Source organism: Carcharhinus amblyrhynchos, chromosome 16 (assembly GCF_965287045.1).
Source record: "Carcharhinus amblyrhynchos chromosome 16, sCarAmb.v2.hapA, whole genome shotgun sequence".
Classification (NCBI taxonomy): Eukaryota; Metazoa; Chordata; class Chondrichthyes; order Carcharhiniformes; family Carcharhinidae; genus Carcharhinus; species Carcharhinus amblyrhynchos.
The window spans coordinates 37355035-37376233 of record NC_137339.1 but is presented as its reverse complement, the minus strand read 5'-3'; positions in this window follow the sequence as shown (position 1 = coordinate 37376233).

Genomic DNA, 21199 nt, shown 5'->3' with positions numbered 1-21199 from the left:
CCATTCTAATCCTGTAACAATGGCACCAATGTTCTTGCATAAGCCTTGGGGAGCAGATTGTTAGACAAAATAAGGGGGCACAGAAGAACCCCTGCCCACTTCACTGAGGAGGTACTTAATTTCATTGGATATTCTGGGGTCAGGTTACTTAAGATATCCTGGATGGGCACTCACACTGTCTTCAGTCACACTGAAGACCAACTGGGGAAACAAGAGGGAGTTTGGGCAGTTCAGTTGACTGCAGGAATTTCAAGCAATGGGCAAAGCGTTTTGACAAAGAATAAAGCTAATCTTGGCTTCCACTATTCAAATAGAATCTGATTGTGTCTCCCTCGCTCCACCGATAAACATTGTGCCCCAAAACTATCCTGTTCAGCCTCGTGGGAATTTCAGCATCAGAATGTTTTGGATAGTATCAATGGTTTGAAATTCAGGTATAAAGATGCTTTCACGATGTATTTAGAATCCAAAACATTAATTGTCACGTAAATGGTAGGATCCACTTACAATCATTTCAGGTACTGATGCATTTCTCGCTCTCAGATTATCCCTGGCATAAAATATCTCACAGCCGTTTCAAAAACAAAAATAATAACTTTATAACTAAACGTGTTTGCTTTCCTGTAAAAGTTCTTACACTCTCAATGCCATAATTGTGCAAAGTATCCTATTTCCAGAAGTACGAGACCAGCCTTGTAGAGAATAATGAGGCATTTTAAATGATTTTATAATGATGTGATTGGCTCTAATTGTGATCATTGTTATTGCTGACTACCCAGTTTTGATTGAAATGTTCCGGGTGATTTTCATTCTGGCTGCTTATGTTGGCACACATATGCTTACTTACTGAATACTGATTTGTTATCAATTGAAAGCTACAGATTTGGAGCCAATTAGGAGGTAGGACATCTAAAGTATGACACAAAAATGTGATGTGGAGGTGACGGGGGGCGGGGGTGGTTTACAACAAATGCATGCAGTCATATCAGTTTTCTTATAAGCAAATGAGTAGTATAACAAAAAATGTCCAGGGTTCTTTTAGTTTACCTTCCACCATCCTGGTGGTCACATGATAGACTAATAGTGCAGTTGTTGGACAAATCATTGTATTCAACCTCTATCAGTTAATGCACAGCAGACTAAAACGTGAGGGGAGGAAAGTGGTGGAGGGCCCCTGGATCAGCAGATTCGAAGCCAATTGGTCTTTCTAAGCATGACATGTCTTGCCTCAGCTTATACGGTAAAATGCATGATGCTTCATTCTGTTCAGTGGGGTTGTGTTCTTTTAATGCCCCAAATTCTAGTTATATGATCAACAGAGGTTCAGGTCATTCATTCACTCAAAGTGGTGTGGTGGCACAGTGGTTAGCACAGTTGCCTCACAGAGCCAGGGACCCAAGTTCGATTCCCGGCTTGGATAACTGTTTGTGTGGAGTTTGCACGTTCGCCCTATGTCTGTGTGGATTTCCTTCAGGTGCTCCGGTTTCCTCCCACAGTCCAAAGATGTGCAGGTTGATGGATTGGCCAGGCTAAAATTGTCCATTAGTGTCAGGGGGACTAGCACGGGAAACACACAGGGTTACGGGGATAGGGTCCAGCTAGGATTGTTGTTGGTGCAGGCTCGATGATGAGCTGAATGGCCTCCTTCTGCACTGAATGGATTCTAAGATTTTACGTATTTTTTGGCCAGGAACTTTGCAGATTAGAATTAAGAACTAACCAATGGTTTAAGGTTATTTTGCATCCAGACTAATTGTGATGTGTGTTTGGGACCCTGAGGTTTAGCCATACTACCGGACAGTTTTATGCTTTGGAAGCACTGGACTTGACAAAACTCAGGTGTGGTATCTAGTGTTCAGCAGCATAATGAGGAGTAATCTGAGGTTTGACAGATTTTGGGGACTGAATGCAAGGTTTGATTCAGAAATGGATTCCTATAATTTGTCAGCACTGGGAATAGAAGAGGTGCATGTAGGTAATTCTTAACATGTTTGGTTTGTAACTTTGTAACTAATCTCTGCAGAGGTATTGGCTGGAATGTTACTACCCCGCCCACCACAGGAATTGAAGTGGACAAGGGATGGACAATGGGAAGGTCCATTGACCTCAGGCGGGATTTTACAGTTTTGGGATGAGTGAGGCCATAAAATCCTACCCATTGGCTTTGATGTTTACTGTGAGGAAGGGAAGATGCAGAGAATTGTGGATGGCACACCCAGAAGCAAGGGTGTTTTGCTGAAGTGATGGCTGGAATTATAGAATCATAGAATCCTACAGCGCAGAAAGAAGCCATTTGGCCCATCAAGTCTGCACCAAACACAATCCCATCCAGGCCCTATCCCCATATCCCTACATATTTACTCACTAATCCCTCTAACCTATGCATCGCGGGACACTTAGGGGCAATTTAGAATGGCCAATTAACCTAGCCCACACATCTTTGGACCGTGGGAGGAAACCAGAGCAACCGGAGGAAACCCACGCAAACACAGAGAGAATGTGCAAACTCCACACAGACAGTGACCCAAGCTGGGACTCGAACCCAGGACCCTGGAGCTATGAAGTAGCAGTGCGATCCACTGTGCCACCATGCTGCCTTACATAGGTTAGAGGAATTCTCTAGCCATTCACGCCCTGCTGCTGTTATCAGTCAGCATAGAGAATTTGGCACTCAGCCAAATCTCTGTTCGCTGCAGCAGGACTAGAGAATCCAAGTTGTGGGTAAGGTCAGGGAATCTGGCCTGGTGTTTTTCACAAAGTTTCCTACCTACAGGCTTTGTGATTGTTGACTGGGAAAGCTGAGCACCAGGCCACAGACAAGGCAGAGAAAAGACAGAATGGGACTGAATGGAAAGGAGGCTTGTAGTGGGCAGAAAGCTAGAATGCTAGAAAGCTAGAAAAACTAGTATGCAGCTACAGCAGATAATAAGGAAGGCAAATGGAATTTTTGAAGTTATTGTCAAAGGACTAGAATATAAAATTAGTGAAGTGTTGCTGCTACTCTACAAAGCATTAGTGAGACTGCAAGTAGAATATTGCATACAGAGGAATATAGTTGCTTTGGAGACAGTTAGATGAGGTTGACTAGATTGATTCCAGAGATGAGAGGTTTGTCTCACGAAGAGAGATTGGGCAATTTACTACTCCCTAGAGTTTAGAAGAATGACAGGAGATCCAACTGAGGTGTTCAAGATCACAAAGAGAATTAACAAAGCAGACATGAAGAACATATTTGTTCTTATAAGGCAACAAGAGGGCAATCATTTAAGGATAAGGGGTGTCAGATTTAAAACAGCGACGAGGAGAAATTACTTCTCCCAAAGAGTTGTGATTCTGTGGAATTCACTCCCCCAGAGCGTGGTGGATACTGGGACTTTGAGTAAATTTAAAGTTTTAATTAGTAAAGATTTGAAGGTCTGTGATGAAAGGTCAGGAAAGTGGACTTGAGGCCGAGATGAGGTTAGTCATGATTACATGGTTCGAGGGGCTGAATTGCCCAATCCTGATCTTAGTTTTTACGTTCTTATGAAAGAGAGATCATCAGGAAGGAAAAACAGTGATCAAAGGAGAACAGTTGTGTTTGGAGAAGTGTTCATACCGTTGGGATGATTGTAGTTGTTCAAGTAGGTGAGGCATATTTTCCTTAGCACCGTTGCAAAATCTATTTTTAACAATTTGGCTTTAAACAGCCTCCATATAAGAAAATCCATCACAGGCAACTCAGGGAATGAAAGAACAATGTCCTGGGAACCACTGAAAACATTTCAGAGGGAAAATCATCAGGACATTAAAATGCTTTTTCCATTTTCTACAAACAATTCTGTTGGTGAGTTGTTGGAGTTGAGTTGTTTGCTTTACAATCAAGAATCATCCAAAAAGGCAACAAAATAACATTTGTTGTACAGTTGGCTTGACAGATAGATGCAAGATGATATGATAGGGTGATATGATAGGGGATGGGAGACCATGTGATGAATCATCCAGGACTATCTCCAAGTTAATTTGGCAACCCAACTGTTAGGAGGGGAAGCCAATTTTCAGACTGCAGTGAACTGTAGCTGTCCTATGTTACAGGAGTCAGTTGGGTGGCACCTTACCTTGCATGCCTGAAGATGTGGATCATGTAAAGCTATCAATGTGATTACCATGTGAGCCAACCTGTCTCAAAAGCGTAGATTTCAAACAAATGTTTTCCGCCCAGAACAGAAGAAGAAGATTCCAACCACATCTACACATGTTGAATATGTGTTGTTTACCAGCATGCATCAATGGCTTTTTGACTTGATTGTGCCTCATCCTGTGAAGATTTGTGAGCGTTCCCTTTCTTTTCCAAAATATTTGAATCTATCTGCAGACTGAAGCTTTATTTAAGGTCAGCACATAACTTAACATTTTATTAAGTGGTCACTTCTTATTATGAGCTGCTCAGTTAGACTAAGCTTGTGATCAACTTTCCTGTGATCAGAAGAATCTGCCGTTCTCCTTGTCAATGGTTAAAACGCAAAACAAAAGCTCTTTTTCACAGTTAAACATTCATTCAAAATCGTTCTCTTACGTATATTTTTTGAGCCAAAAACTGGAAGACTGCATAAACAATGTACTTCTGAGTATATTATGAGGTCATTTCTGTTTCCTTGTATATGTTTACATTTGTTAAAGATAAATATCAGTTGGCAAACTCAGTCATAATGCACTAAATGCTTTTAGACAGGAACCAGACATTGTAGGGAAGGCACTGAGATAGGTGGGGTCAGGGTGTTCGAACATTGCAAAAAGGCCCATGGATTATCTAAGGAAGCAACTTAGTAAACAGGTGCATAGTGAAGAGGGGATCTCTCATCTGAGGCCAAAAAAAGGCCTTGGGCAGTTTGAATCCCATTTTCTTATATCCTATTACTCATAATGTTGTTAGACCCTAGACGACCCAGTACTGCCAGATCCCAGCAAACCATCACCTGCCCCTATGCTGCCAGCCCCTGGCTACGGATAGTCTCAAATACCCTCCCAAATCAATCGGATGGCAGGAACTCATCTCCCCATTCTCTGATCTCACAACCTCCTCTCAGTGATTACAGACCCCTGGGCTCCTAGACCACCATTCCAGTACTTTCTTAATCCAGAAGTACCCACAATATGCTTAAACTGTGAGAGTTTCCTCTGCAATGCTCCCAGAATACAGGGTCACTCACCTCCAGGTCTCTGAATTATTCAGGGGGACTTCCCACTCTGCCATCCAACCATCTCAACCATCTCTACAATGTGGAAATGTTTTTACCATCTCAACTGTGGTGTTACTGGAACTTGAGACCTTCCTGCCAGCGCTCTCAGACCTCCTCCCCTCTTAAGCATTGGCTAACTCCTGAAGCCTTAGATCCCATTTGAGTTTTAGCATTACCCAATGCTGAAAAATAAATGCTCTTCTAACTATTTCTTGTCTTAACATTCTGCTTTTATATAATCTCTGACTCACTATTTGCAATGTTGTATAAAAATTGCTTTCAGTACATCAACAGTCGTGTCTATTGCATGCACTTCCTGTCAGTGTAATGTTTACGTTCTGTAATATTTTCCATTTCCACCACGCATTTTCAAACATGATATTTCGTCTTGCCTGTCACAAATTTTAACTTACCTAATCATTATACTTACATTTGATTGAGCCCTGCCAGCTATCAGCAAGGTAGGTGACATTATGAAACTCTTCTCTCCCTCAGTATTAATATGAGGACTTCAAATAGTTGAAGAGAAACCAGAACATTTCTACAACGTGGAAATGTTTTTAAATTTAACAGCAGGACCTTATTATTATTTTAGCAATTTCCTACCAAACACCCACACTAATTGGTGGGAAAACCAGCACCAGAAGGCTGCAGCATTGGACTGTTGGGAATAGTCCCTGGCTTTCAGGAGACATCATTGGATCATAGAATCCCTACAGTGCAGAAGGAGGGCATTCAGCCCATTGAGTCTGCATTGACTCTCTGAGTAGGCCCTCATCCCCACCCTAGCTCCATAACTCCACACACTTACTATGGATAATTTGTCTAACCTATACATCTTGGGACATTGAGGAGAAATTTACCATGGCCATTCCACCTAACCTACACATCTTGGGATATGCAAGAGGCAATTTAGCGTGGTCGATCAACCTAACCTGCATACCTTTGGACTGTGGGAGGAAACTGGAGCACCTAGAGAAAACCCACGCAGACACAGGGACAACATGCAAACTCCACTCGGATTATGACCCAAGACCGGAATTGAACCCGGTTTCCTGGTGCTGTGAGGCAGCAGTGTAACCATTTGCCAGTGTGCTACCCATGTGCCATCGTATCAATCAGAGCTTGTATTGGGGAAGGGATGAGGCAGTGGTGTCAGAGCCCAGGAATGGCAAGGGAGGGAATGAGAGGGATTTGAGGATTTGTGGGCAATACTGAGTGGGGTCAGGCCAGGGGGATGAGGAGAGGTAGTGACCAATGGGTTGCTTTGAGGGGCTGTGGGGAGAAATCATTCTGCCTCTGACTCAACAAGTATTTGTCTAAACAGCGCTAACCTGCTAGAACTTGTTGAGCCCTTTGCTGCTGGGTTTCCCAAACCCTGGAAAATCCAGCCAGTTTTGTTAAATTTAAGTACACTCCTAACAACATTTTGTAAGTGTCCTGCCTCTCCAAGGTGGGACATATGCACACCTAGTAACCCCCTGCTGTAAAAATGGTGGGAGATGTGTTTCCTGATTTTTATCCTCTCAACCTTCTCCTGTCCATTGTTTGGGGCGATGGGGAAAGGGGAAGGGGAATTAACATTGATTCCAGAGAGAGGAAGGAAGAGAAACAGAGAAAGAAAAATAAAGAGAAAGCAAGAAATAGAGCGTATGAACTATTGTACCTTCCTTATAGGCATATTTCCAGTTTCTACACAATGATCCACTTCCACCTTGTAATCTCTTAATGCTACCGTATGCCAGATATCTTCAGATTGGTTCATACCCTACCTCCAGCTTCGCCAGCTCTACCTCCAGAACTCTCCTTCCCTCTGATTCTGACTTCCCACGCATCTCCATCCTCCCTTTACCCAGCCATGCATGATAGGGCAGCGTGGTGGCACCTGCTAAAACTGGTTGAGTTAGGGGCTCAACCAGTTCTAGCAGGTGTGGTCAACACTGCTACCTCACAGTTCCAGAGACTTGGGCTCAGTTTCAGCCTTGGGTGATTGTCTGTGTGGAGATTGCATGTCCTCCCCATGTCTGTGTGGGTTTCATAGAACCATAATATTATAGGATCCCTGCAGTGCACAAGGAGGCCATTTGGTCCATTGAGCTGCACCAACAACAATTTCACCCAAGCCCCATCTCCATAATCCCATGTACTTACCCTGCTAGTCCCCCGACACTTGGGTCAATCAACCCTAACCTGCACACCTTTGGACTGTGGGACAAAACTGGAACACCCAGAGGAAACCCACACAGACACAGGGAGAACATGCAAACTCCACACAGACAGTGACTTGAGGCCGGAATTGAACCCCGTGCGAGGCAGCAACGCCAACCACTGTGCCACCGTGCTGCCCAGTCCATGTTTGAAGCCCATGTTTCCTCCAGTGCTCCAATTTTCTCCCACAGTCCAAAGATGTGCAGGTTAGGTGGACGACCATGCTGAAGAAGGCCTGGGTAAGATGCTCTGGTGGAGGGTTGGTGCAGACTTGGTGGGCTGAATGGCCTCTTCTGCACTGTAGGGATTCTATGATAGTGCTTCCACAAACTGGGGCTCAACAACCTGGAATTTCCCCTTCTGTCTTCTCTTGCTTTACATCTGCCTTACATTTTTGATCAAGATTTTTGGCAAGGGCACCAAGGGGGAGGCAAGCAAAGAAGAATGAGAAGGGAACAAACTGCTATCCTGGACAATAGAAGAGGACAAAATAAACAGAGCTTTTAAGATATTGTATTATCTCAGTGCTTCTGCTTTAGTTGGAAAGGCTTCTTCTGAAATTATATGAAGAGGATAAGGTGCTAATGATAAAACATTCCTTTTAAAGATAATGTATAAAGGAAGTGATTACTATGTGCTAATATGGATATTAGAGCATAATGATCACTCATCATGCTTAGAAAAGCTTAACAAGCCATGGAGAAGTTATTTATTGAAGAACAAGTTTATATTAATGATGGTGGCGCAACTTAGATGCTTGTCTCCCTTGTCAGGCCAGATAAACTGCTGAATCCATGAATAATCATTTGGACGAAATAGCAATAATCACTGTCCATAACCAAGTGATTTTTCATGCTTGTTGCTGTTGGAATTTCAACTCAATGAAAGGAATAAGTGGAGTATTCACACATATGATATTCTGCTATGTTAACTGTGCTGTATTGAAGTCTTTCATAGAATACCGCATAAGTTTTGTGCGTTAGGTTAATTGGCCATACTAAATTGCTAGTGATGGCTAATCCATCTAACCAACACATCTTGGGACCATTAGGAGCAATCTTACCATGACCAATCCACCTAACCTGCACACCTTTGGACTGTGGCAGAAGACTGGAGCACCCAGAGAAAATCCATGCAGGCATGGTGAGAATGTGCAGCCTCTACACAGTCACCCAAGGCCTGTATCAGCCCTGGTTAATCACCCTGCTCTCAACTGGCGGGCTGAATATCCGTGCTCCATGTGTAAACACCAGTCCAGCACATTCATATCACTCTTTCCAGCCCATATGGCTTCACCACACTGTGTAGGATGTCAGCAATCCAGAAGCAAAAGGCTAGCAGCCTCATGAAGAAGGTAGCACCGGCTGTCACCACTGAGGCTCTTGATGCCTTAATCAAGAAGTCTGGATCCTCTGGCATATGCTCTAGCCAAGGAATGGCTTAAGGAAACATACCAACTCAGTACCAACTCTAAGAGGCCAATGCCCAGCAGGTCAATGTGGCTGCCATCCCCAGCAAAGTGTCATTCAGTGCACGAATGGGATGAATGAGCTCAAACACTCTACCAGAGTGAGTCCTCTCTCCACTCCTTCCACTACCAAACTCTTAGCATGTCATCATGGGTTCAAAATACTCTCTTCATGGACCTCACACATTCAGTCATAAGTCTCACAACTCCAGGTTAAAGTCCAACAGGTTTATTTGGTATCACCTATTGACTCACCTGATGAAGGAGCAACACTCCGAAGCTCAAGGTACCAAATAAATCTTCTGGACTTTAATCTGGTGTTGTGAGACTTCTTACTGTGCCCACCCCATTTCAACACCAACATCTCCACATCATGACATTCAGTGGTGGCAGACACATATCAACACTTACTCTCTCAACAGAACTTTGATCATATGCTTTGTTTTGTCTCCATGCAGGCCAAACTGTTCACAACAAGTGAGAGAGAGCCCAGACTAGATGAGGGACAGCAAAGACATTCACCCTCAGTGAATTTGAGGACAGTGCAGCAGAGCTTGCTGGTGGGGACAGGGTGATGCAGAGTTTTGCCTCTTGCAACAACCTAGTACAGATCTCAGCTCCATCGCTTCATCGAATCCTGCAATTCACGAAACTCAGAAATAGTTTCGGCTTATCCAGTGGAAGTGCCCTCTTGTATTTTTCAGGTACGCGCACACCACAGATAGCTCTCTGAGCCCCTGGAACATGTCTGGGCATTGGGGGGGTGGGTGGGGGGGCGGCTCACCCACACCCTCCACCAGTGCACAGACACACACATCAATGGAGCATCCTTCAAGGTTTGACTCAGGTCACTTGCTGGGGAACACCTCACAGCTCAGACTTGAAACATTAGCTCCATTCTCTTTCCATGGATGTTGTCCAAACTGCTGAGAATTTCCAGCATTTTCTGTTTGTAACTCACACAACATCCCTGCAGCAGTTGGAGGAAGGGATAGCTCAGATCTCCGGCACTCGGAGGGCAGCTGGAGACCAGCCACTTGCTCAGTCATCGTCAGATGATGAGCCTCTGGAAGTGGCTGCCAGCTCACTGGTGGAGATGCAAAAGGAGGCAGTGGAATATTGGACAGAGATCCGACAGACTAGAGGGAACAATGGAGGAATCCATTTCATTCTGAGTGATACCACGTTTTTGATATGTGCGCATCTCAATGCTACTATGGGAAGGTTTGGTGACTACCATGGAGACCTTAGTCCAGCAGATCCTGCTGGATTTGTGCTCAGCCTATATTCCATAACTTCACACTTTGCTGGGCACCTTTAGGACATAGACCACATGGGGACGAGGCACCTTGACCTCTCTCCAGGTACCCTATCTTCTGCAGGAGTCAGACTTTAACACCCACAGGGAAGATGAGTATCAGCCAGACACCCTGGCGGCCCCTACTCAGCATACCCCAAAGGTGTGCAATTGCTCACAGTCCCCTCTGCCTATGCCCACACCATCTCCACAGAGGGTGCTTCTGCTTCTGAGCAGGAGTCCCTTATTTGGCCAGACCTCTTCAGAACTTGGGCCACCTGAAAACATCCACTAAAGTCATCACAGGCATCAGGATGTAGCAGTCAGCAGGCTGCCTCCACCTCTGCTGCAGACCTTGGGGCTGCACCAAGGCACAGTGGAAAGTTAAAAAGTTTTAATGTCACCTGAGGGTCAGAGGTGAATAAATTGAATGTTTTGAAAACCATTCCATGGGTATGTGAATGTAATAGTCAGATTAAAGCATTTTGGTTTGGATCATTGCAATCCTCTTAACTCAATGTTCAGCCTTCCTCACATTTAGAGTGTCCCCTTTTAAGATTAACATTCATGAGATGTCAATCTCAATGCAACTTGTTTCCAGACTCTTGTGTGTTGTCAGGGAGAGTTGTGTAATTCCTTATTCAGAGTGTATGATGCGTAAGTTCTCAACCCTCAGTCCTCAAGGGATAGCAATGGCTGAGGAGGGCTCATTAGCAATGTGACCTCTGCACATCCAGGTTTCCTTACTGATAGTATACCGAACCAAGATATATACTTTAAGATGAGAGCCCTATGCTGGTCCACATTTTGTAGGATGTATCTAGCCTCAACTCACATCGCTGTACTTCCTTGGTGGGCTTCCTACAACTCCCCATCTTCAGCTTCCAAAGATGACTCCTCCTCCTCCTCCATTTCACTCTCTGGCAGGAACTTGCCTCTCTGCATCACCAGATTGTGAAGGGCAGAACAAACTGCGACCATGTAGCAAACCCACACTGGTGCATATTTCAGTGAGCCACCTTAACAGTCCAGGCATCTAAATCACATCTTCAGGAGACCAACGGTCTGCTCTATGAGGAAACACGTGGTGGTGTGAGCAGCGTTGTAACTTCCCTTGGCTGGAGGGTGGTAGAATCATGAGTCAGTGTTTCAGTGGCTGGCCCTTGTCCCAGCAACCGTCCCTGCAGAATCTCTGACCCCTAATGGTAACTCCCAGGGAACCAAGCACATATGTGTGGGATTTGCTGTTGATTGTCGCACACCAACTGCACATTGAAGGAGTGGAAGCCCTTGTGGTTGATTAATTTTAAGAGCTGCTGCCAGGGAGCCTGTTTACCACATGGGTGCAATCTATTGCTTCATGCACTCTTGGAAATCTTGAGCTAATGATGAAGCCTGTGAATCTCTGAGCCTGGCTTTCCTCGACCACAGCAAAGTTCAGAAACTGATGGGCCACGTGCAAAGGGTATTGGTCATCTCCTGAATGCAGTAATGTATTGCTGACTGAGAAATGCCAAATAGGTCCCCAGCTGCTCCCTGAAAAGACCCAGAGGCAAAGGAATTGAGTGCTGCCGTCACCTTCAGGGCCACTGAGAGGATGAAGTGGATGTGGCGTCTGGTCTGCTCAGAGAATTGATATTGGGTATTGTCACCCTTCACCTATGAGGCAGCCTTGTGCACCCTCTCCTATCTCTGACTTCAGACTGTAAGGTCCGCATAGTCCCTGCCTAAGATCTAAGACTCCTTTGAGACTTCTCTCCATTTTGCAGCAGAAATGTCTACACTCTCTGATGCTGCCTACCAGCCCCTGAACTTAAACAAGTGCCTGGACAGAATTCTCATTTCCAAAGAGAACTACGGACAACAGCGACCTTCACAAAGCTCTTCAGCCCTGATCTGTTCAGTGTTCATGTGAATCATGAGATGGTTCAACAAACTATAACCTGTGTGCATCCTTCTCCAGTAATACGTGTACTATCCCTTAGACTCCCTTGTTTGATTGTGTTTCATGTGACCTTATCAGAGTTCAGCTTCCTTTCCCTTGGTCTTTGCTCTGCCTTCTATTGTTTGTTCTCCTCATCCACCTCCTTTTCCCTCTGCCTGCAATTGTGAGCCCTCATCCTCACCCTTACCCCCATCCACCTTTTGCACAGCCTTCCTTCCACATTGCCCCTCCTAGTACATGCCCGTCCTTGCACAGCCCTCCTTCCACATTGCCAATCCCTTGTCTTCATCAGTAGCTCCCCATCCAGTTTCACCTTGCACCCCACCCCTGGTCAAACTTTGGACCTTTGTTGCAGTCCTGCAACACAGTGCTGTCTAGTTAAACATAGAGTGTGGTATTGAGGCAGGGAAGGAGACCCATGTACTCCCCAATCCCAGGTGCAGTACTAATCCAAGACAGTAACACAGGAGGGTCCATGGTTCCAGCCTGTCCAAGAAGATTGACTCTGTATAGAGATGGAGGGCAGAAACTGGTCTGGTTCCAGAGAGTGGTGTACAGTGCATTAGGAGCAGTGCAACACAACAGAGGTTAGCCTTTGTTATGCTCACCCTAAAAACTCTGGCAAACTGAGGGCTGCCTTTTGCGCACCATTCTTTATCAAGCAGTTTTCAGACTAATATAATTTTACACTGCATGAAGCAAGATTGGAAGGCCTGACAGGATACTGGCAGTCAGTTGCTTTAATGAGCGTTTTTAAGGTGAAAATGCCACAAGCCAGTGAGAAGACCAGCCCACCATTAACCTGCCATTGGGAGAATTACAACATAATTTTGTGCCAGTGGGATTCCGACTTTCTAGCTCCCATTTGATTCTCCAGTCCCACCCGCCACCAATCCCACTGCGAGCCAGAGGGAATTACACCCAGATGAAATGGGGTATGGATGCCACTGTGTTCTGGGTTAGAGAGGAGAAAATTGGCTGCTCCTGGTTACAACACTTGGTTAGTCAGTTGATATTCACTGTTGAGGTACACATGGAAACAATGAACATTTGGGTATGGCACCAGAGGACACTTAGTACCAGTGGAACCATATTAAAGTTACACGTGAATGAGGGATAGAAGACAATTGACAGAGGAAATGGTTAATGAGCATGAGTATCTAATTATCTTCCTCCAATATTGATCTTATTTATCCATTTGCAATTATTTGCACAGAGTGGTTAACTACATAAGAACCATCCAAACAACTCACAAAAGAACATAACAGCTGCAGCAGGAGAAACTGTCAGAACATTGGTAATCATGATTTTGTTCTACCTGTCAGTTAACGAAAATGCCCTACAGTATTACCAAGCTATTTTTAATGACCTAGGAGATAAACAGATGTCAAATTTGTCTGAATTTCCATATACTTCCAATATTCATCCTGAATACTAATATGTTATTAAAATTAGGTAAGTGTAATGCATCATGTGATAGTGAGCTCCTTCTCCAAAGGTGCAATGTTAAGGGATAAGATGAGGATTGATGCTACTGTTAATGCCCAAAAGCAAACAGGCAAAGGTTACAGACTGAAGGCGCAAAACTTTTTGGATGGTCAGCAAGTTAAGACATGGAACAAGACCTGTTCTAATGCATCCACATTTAGCAATTTTTCTGCTTAAGATTGACTTATGATTTGCAGAGTGGGCCTTTTTCTTCCAAGCACAAGTGATAGAGGGAGGCAATTAGGTATTGTCACTTCAGGTCATACTTGCACATTTCCAGGGAATAGATTGCAGAAACAGTTTCGAAGGGCCTTGGAAGGGGCAGGCAGAAACAGATCAGTGGATCCTGTACCTTGCAGCTTCTATATCTTCCTCGGCAGTAAATGTGGCAGAGGCTGCCATGCCAGAGTGGGGCTCTGAGCCGTGCCAGGTGATGTTTAGCACAGTGCTGACTAACACCACAGTGCAATCCATCACCTAATGAAACAGAAATCTGCCTTCATTGAAACCAATCTGGGAAATGGTTACCTGCCAATTATGTCATTTAACAAATAATACTTGGGACACCAATGCTGGAATTCTACCACTCCGCCATATTTTATGGAAAATATTATGGAAATTTGCAGTAGGTGTAGCTCCTAGTGCATGAAAAAGCATTGCAGAGTTTTGAACTAGTATTGTATTAATAATAATAAATACATTCTTACATTGCTTGCATCTAGGATAAGCATTTTTTTCAACTGAAGCTTAGGTGCAAATAAAATGTTTGGCCCAATATTTGTAGCATTGTGCTGATTGTACTATAACATTCAATATCCAAACACTTAATCGCTTCCTTGTTCAAAGAACTGTATTATAATAACGCAAAAAGTGTAATGTTGAGCTGTTTTTAACTCTGCCACTGAAGGGGATTAGGATGCTTGGAATACAGAGTCAAGGAATCAGAGCATATGAGTAAGAAGCTAAGGTGGGAAAACTTATGGAGCAACATATAAACAAGGTATAAGATACTTGATGCATTACTGAACAGGAAGCCAATGGATTAGGTGATGGTTGAGCAAAAAGTAGGAGGGTGGTGGAGTTTAGAAGTGTGGTTTTGATGGCAATGAGTTCAAATGAGGCAAAGTTGTAAAGTTGGAAATGAATTGCCTTGCTGATTGGAAGGAACATGAGATTTACAGCTCACATCAGAGTCAAACAGAACATTGAGGTTGAACGTACTCATGTTCAGCCATAGTATAAGTTAGGGAGAGAGGTTGATAACAAATATGTGGAATTCTTGTGGCGATTGTCTTTAATCTTACTGATTATATATCCTATTCAATAATTTCAATAACTTAATATCAGACAAGGAGTTGGATTTTTGCTATCAGATTGGATAGTTCAAGCTAGAAAATTTTGCGACTCAACGGACCCACCTCAGTCTAAAGGGTCATTTAATAGACATCTTTGCTCTGGGGATGGTGGGGGGGTGGGGGGAACAGAGTAAAGTCACACTCACTGACCCTGGAAGGAGATTTAGGTGGACACGAGTGTAGGCGAGTACCAAAGTTGGCTGCTTAGAAGGCTCAGCTCAATTCTCTAGGACTTTGTACCAGTTGTTTTAGAAGATGTTTGATCCTCCAGCCCTCACTCCAGACACACCATTTGCTCCCCATGCCTCTCCATGCCACCTCAGACCTTCTCCATAACCACTCACCCAGTATCCACTATAGACAGGCCTCAGGCTTATGTGGAAATTTAAAAATTCTAACAATCTAATAGATCTGTCATTCGCACAGATCTGAAACTGAAAGACTCATTCATGCAACCAATTCAAAGATTTTAAATCCTCTCAGGTGTTCAATTTGTTATAAAAACAAAAATAAAACTAATATTCAGTAACCATGTCAAAGGTACTGCCAATCAAGATGTGAGATCAGCCACTCCACTGAGATAGGTGTTTTGTAGCCTTTGAAACTCAGCCAAGCATTCATAATGATCTCAGCTTTAATAATAGTTCTTAGGAAATGTCAACAAAGATGTCTATTGAAACTGCAGGAACAAATGGTTGATTGTTTTCTAACCTACAGCAGGTCGCCTATCAACCAAGGCAATCCAGCAAAGAGTTTATTGCAATTCTGACAACTTCAACCTGTTATTTTCACATTTGAAGGCCTGTAGATTTAACAAAAATATCAAATTATGATACTGGAACATTTTGAGAAATATGAGAAGGAAAATTTTAAAGTTGAAGAATTAGGGGAACAAGAGTCAAAGCAAGTCAGCAAATACACACATCATGGTTTAATAGGATTTGCTGGCAGGATAAAATGGGGTAACAGCATTTTGGACCCAGTAATTAAATAAATAACATGCTGGCATTCCCTACCAAGGCTCACAAATAATGGCCATTTTGCAAAGGAACCTGGGGAGAGTGGGTGGGAGTAGGGGGGAGGGGGGCAGGAGGAGAGATGCTGGGTGAGTGGATTGACTTGTGCAAGGAGTTAATACCTCCAGGCAAGGAAGGCAGATAGAAAATTGGTAAGAGAAAAAAAAATACAAGCAAATTTAAACCTAAATTGGATCATGTCTGGGATGAATGGTCACTGAACATATTGGCAATTTATATGTTTCAAGTAACAAAACCACCACTCATGAAAGGAGGGAGGCTGAAAGCAGGCAACAGAAAAACAGTTAGCTTGATAGTTGTCGGCAAAGCACTGGAAGCTATTAGAAAGAAATTCTTAACAATGTGCTTCAAAAGATATTGCATGATTATACAAAGTCACTGTGGTTTTACAAAAGGGAAATTTATTACAGATTTTGAGTTTATAACCAGTGGAGTAGATAAAGCTGAACCAGTAGATGTAGAATATCTGGATTGTCATTTGATAATTTGCCACAAAAAAAGTTAAGAGGCATGATAACGGTTCTTGGAGATGGGAGTAAAAAATTAGCATGGATAGAGTATTGATTAACAGACAGGAAGCAAAGCATAGGCATAAATGGAGAAGTCATAATATTAGAAGTTTGTGAGAAGTGGAGTCACAGAATTCATGCTGGGACGTCTCAGCTACTTAGTCCATGTTCAGGCAAAGGGTCATCTAGACTCAAAGCATTGGCTCTATTCTCTCCACACAGATGCTGTCAGACCTGCTGAAATTTTCCAGCATTTTCTATCTTTGTTTCAGATTCCAGCATCTGCAGTGTTTTGCTTTTTACTTAGTCCATGCTAATGTCTTAGACAAAGAGACAGACAGTCGCATGTAGTGTAAAGGTCTGTAATAGAAAGGGTTAACATGGGACTGAATATGGTATTGCATACACGCAGTACGGTTTTGGTCACCGCACTTGTGCAAGGATATTTTGGCCTTGGAAGGAGTGCAGAGGAGGTTCACTAGGCTGATGCTGGAGATGAGGGGGTTGAACTATGAAGAGAGGCTGAATAGACAGGGTTTGTACTCGTTGGAGTTTAGAAGGATGAGGGGAGATCTTATAGCGACGTATAAGATAATGAAGGGGATGGATAGGGTAGAGGTAGAGAGATTCTTCCCGCTCATAAAGGACAGCAGGACTAGAGGGCACAGCCTCAAGATAAGGGGGGGGCAGTTTAGAACGGAGTTGAGGAGGAACTTCTTCACTCAAAGGGTGGTGAATCTCTGGAATTCTCTGCCCGTTGAAGTGGTGGAGGCTACCTCGCTAAATATATTTAAGACACAGGTAGATAGGTTTTTGGTAGGCAAGGGAATTAAGGGTTATGGGGAGAAAGCGGGAAAGTGGAACTGAGCCACTTCAGATCAGCCATGATCTTATTGAATGGCGGGGCAGGCTCGAAAGGCTAGATGGCCTACTCCTGCTCCTATTTCTTATGTTCTAATGTTCTAGTGATGTAAAGAAACACATGACCCAAGTTGAGGAGGCCGTCATGGACTAGACAGAGACATGTGTAGGAGCAAGCATGCTGACAGCTCCTAGCTTAGACCTTTCATCGTATACATGTACACTGTGATGAATAGTCAATGAATGTTCATTGTTAAACTATGTAAGACTCCAAATAATTTAATGACATCTTAGACTCAATAACTTACAATATATCAAAAAACCCAGAACCTCACAGAAACTGAAATTGAAAAGCTGAAAAATTAAAGAGCAGCGTTCAGACCTGACTGAAAGCACCAGAGGCAAAGACATAAAGGGAGAGAAGTTCCAAAGCAGGATTGGAAGCAGAAGGCTGAAATATAGCTCCACACTACAGCAGAAGACTCCGTTGAATTTCATGGAGATTGGGCTTCCATACCAAAGAATGCAGAGTCCCCTTAGCAGGGCTAAAGTAAAAAAATTAAAGTTCTCAGCCAGAACAAGTTTAAGAAAGCTTTCAAGTCAGCAGCAGTCAGAATTGCCATTTTAAAATGCCCCGTAAGCAGCCCAGGTCCCAAGTCAGCGCCTGACCACGTGGCAACTGAGCTCACTCAATTAAAAAAAATCACAAATAATCAATAATTAAAAGTTCCAGCAAAAGCCAGGAATCAGTGGCAGATGGCGTATAGATGTGGGGAAATGTGAAGTTATTCACTTTGGACATATGAATAGAAAAATAGAGAATTTCTTAAAAGTTGCGAAACTTGTAAATGTTCAGAGGTACTTTTATGTACTCGCGTAAAAACCTCAGAAAGTTAGCATTTAATTATAGCAAGGAATTAAGAAGGCAAGTAACATGCTTATCCTATTGTAAGGGGGCTGGAATGCAGGAATAAAGGAGTCTTGCTACAATTTTACAGGGCTTCAGAGAGATCACACCTGGAATACTGTGTACAGTTTTGGTCTCCATATTTAAGGAAGGATATATTTGCATTGGAGGTGCACAGCAAAAGTTCATGAGATTGGAGAGGCTGAGTTAATTGAACCTATACTATGTGGAGTTTAGGAGAATGAGAGATCTAATTGAAACATGCAAGCTTAAGAAGGGGCTTGACAGAGTAGACACCGACAGGTTAGTTGTGGAATCTAAAATATAGAGGAACAGTGTCAAGATAAGGGGTCAATCATTTAGGACAATGGTGAGGAGAAATGTCTTCATTCTGAGGGGTGTGGATCTTTGGAGTTCTCTACCCCTGAGGGTTGTGGATGCAGTAAGAAGTCTCACAACACCAGTGTAAAGTCCAACAAGTTTATTTGATAGTAAACCCACAAGCTTTCAGAGTGCTGTTCCTTCGTCAGGTAAGTGAAAAGTTCTGATCAGGGCATATCAGGTCATGGATGCTCAGCTTTGATTATATTTAAAGCTGTGATAGACAGATTCTTGGTCTCTCAGAAAACCAGAGAATATGGGAAGTGGGCAAGAAAATGAAGGTTGAAGCCCAAGCTCAGCCAAGATCATGTTAAATGACAGAGGAGATACAAAGGGCCAACTATCTCTTGTGCTCTTGTGCCACAAGTAGCTCACCCCAGATCCTCTTAAACTAGATTGTCAGGGTTCTCACTTCTGCATTAAGAGGTAATCTGACTGAATTTGGGAAATTCTTTTCACAATGCTTAATGGGCATCCACACCAAACAATATATGAAATATTGAAAGAATTTTCTTTACACAATTTATTTCTAAAGAAGCAAATAAAATAATTTCCTGTTTTACTTTGGGAATTACTTTCTCCACCTAGAAATACCTGTCCTCAATGGGAAAATCAAGCTGAATATCAGGACAGAAGAGTGGTAGACTAATTTTTAAAACCTGCTTCAGTCACATATAGATTTTAACATGGACATTACAAAGCTGGATCAACCAAATACTGACCAGAATGGTACAGTAAGTAGTCTCACAACACCAGGTTATAGTCCAACAGGTTTATTTGGTAGCACGAGCTTTCGGATCATTGCTCCTTCATCAGGTGAACTCACCGAAAGCTTGTGCTACCAAATAATCTTATTGGACTTTAACCTGGTGTTGTGAGACTACTTACTGTGCCTACCCCAGTCCAATGCCGGCAACTCCACATTATGACCAGAATGGTGGCAGAAGCATTACTGAAATGCACTTATTACGCTCTATTTTAGTAATTGTTCATCAATTGTTTACGTCAAGGTTTTGAGAATTCAATACTTTGTTAGATGAGAAGTAAACACAAAGGCTGTAGTTTGAATAAAATAATATATTGGGCAAGATTTTAACACAATCATAAACCCATTCAATTACACACAGTTAAAACTGGGCCCATTGATTCACCATTATAATTGCAATAATTATTTAGGTATTATATAAAGAATCCATCTTTCCATACCTTTCCCAATTAGGGGAGCTACATAATTCCAGAAGCATGTGGAAAAAAAATCATCTGATACAGATTGCAAAATAAAAGGTGCTGGTACACCATTTACTGCAACTAGGGTTTTGTATGCTACTTTTGCTGATGTGACATTGCTGATTAAAGCCATTATGGTTAGTGACCTCTCAAGCCACACAGTCACATTATGGATTTAGTTACCCTTAATAAAGGCAAGCTTTTTTGCTCATTAAAAAGAATGAAAATTTGGCTTTGAATATTACAGTACCTCAGCAAAATACTCCTGCCAGAATATATGAACGCAGGTCCTGAGTGTGACTGTGCTGTCTTCTCTTATTAGGGCGCAGTTAATTTAGTTATTTTTATTGTTGTTGAGAACCTGCATTTTAATCTATAATTACTGATCCAAAGTCATAACCACAATTTATACCACATATGAAATGTGTCTCTGTAATGCAGCAAGTTATTTTCCATTCGTTATTTTTAACTCAGATGGTAATTTTGATGATGTCACATGATATGAGCTTGGGTTTTATCTGTCACCAACATTTTTAACTAAAATTATGTTCATTAATTATAGCATTGTATACAAAGAGCTATCATGGAATATACCCCAATGATAATCTGTGGTAAATAACTGTGATGAAAGGATGCACATAACCCAATTGAGCACTGAGTATTTTCATGAAGTACCTTTTACCGGTTAATGTATTTTATTGTTCTTTTAATAACTCTAAAAATAACTTTATGGGTCACATTTTTGATAGTGTACAAAGTTGGAAGTCCAAGAAATGATTACCTTTGAGCAAGAGGAAACAGAACTTTGAATTTTTTTTTATATTGCAATCAAGACAGATTGGCATTGGAATATCAGCATCTAGCTTATGTGGAGAAGTCATTCTGGAGACAATAAGGCTGGACCTGAGATGTTTGCAATGTGCATTCTCTGAAAACAAAAGTCATAGATAGACATGGATACACCTAGGTGTCATTGTACACAGTAGTGTTTCTATGGATCTCTTTTACTTAGGAAAATAAACAATGTGCTTTGTCCTATGTTGAGCAAACACATGGCATTTGTGATTTTTTTAAAAAGACAGAAGTCAATGATTTCTTTTACATGGGCAAAATGCATCTGTTCCCCCCTGAAGAATGAAAACACGCATATACTGCAAATTATAGAAATCATGGAATTTTACAACACGAAAGGAAGCCATTTGGCCATTATTTCTGTGCTAGATCTTTGAAAAAGTTATCCTGTTATTTTCATTCCTTTCTTTTTCCCCCTAGCATTTTCTCTTTTCTAGTGTATATC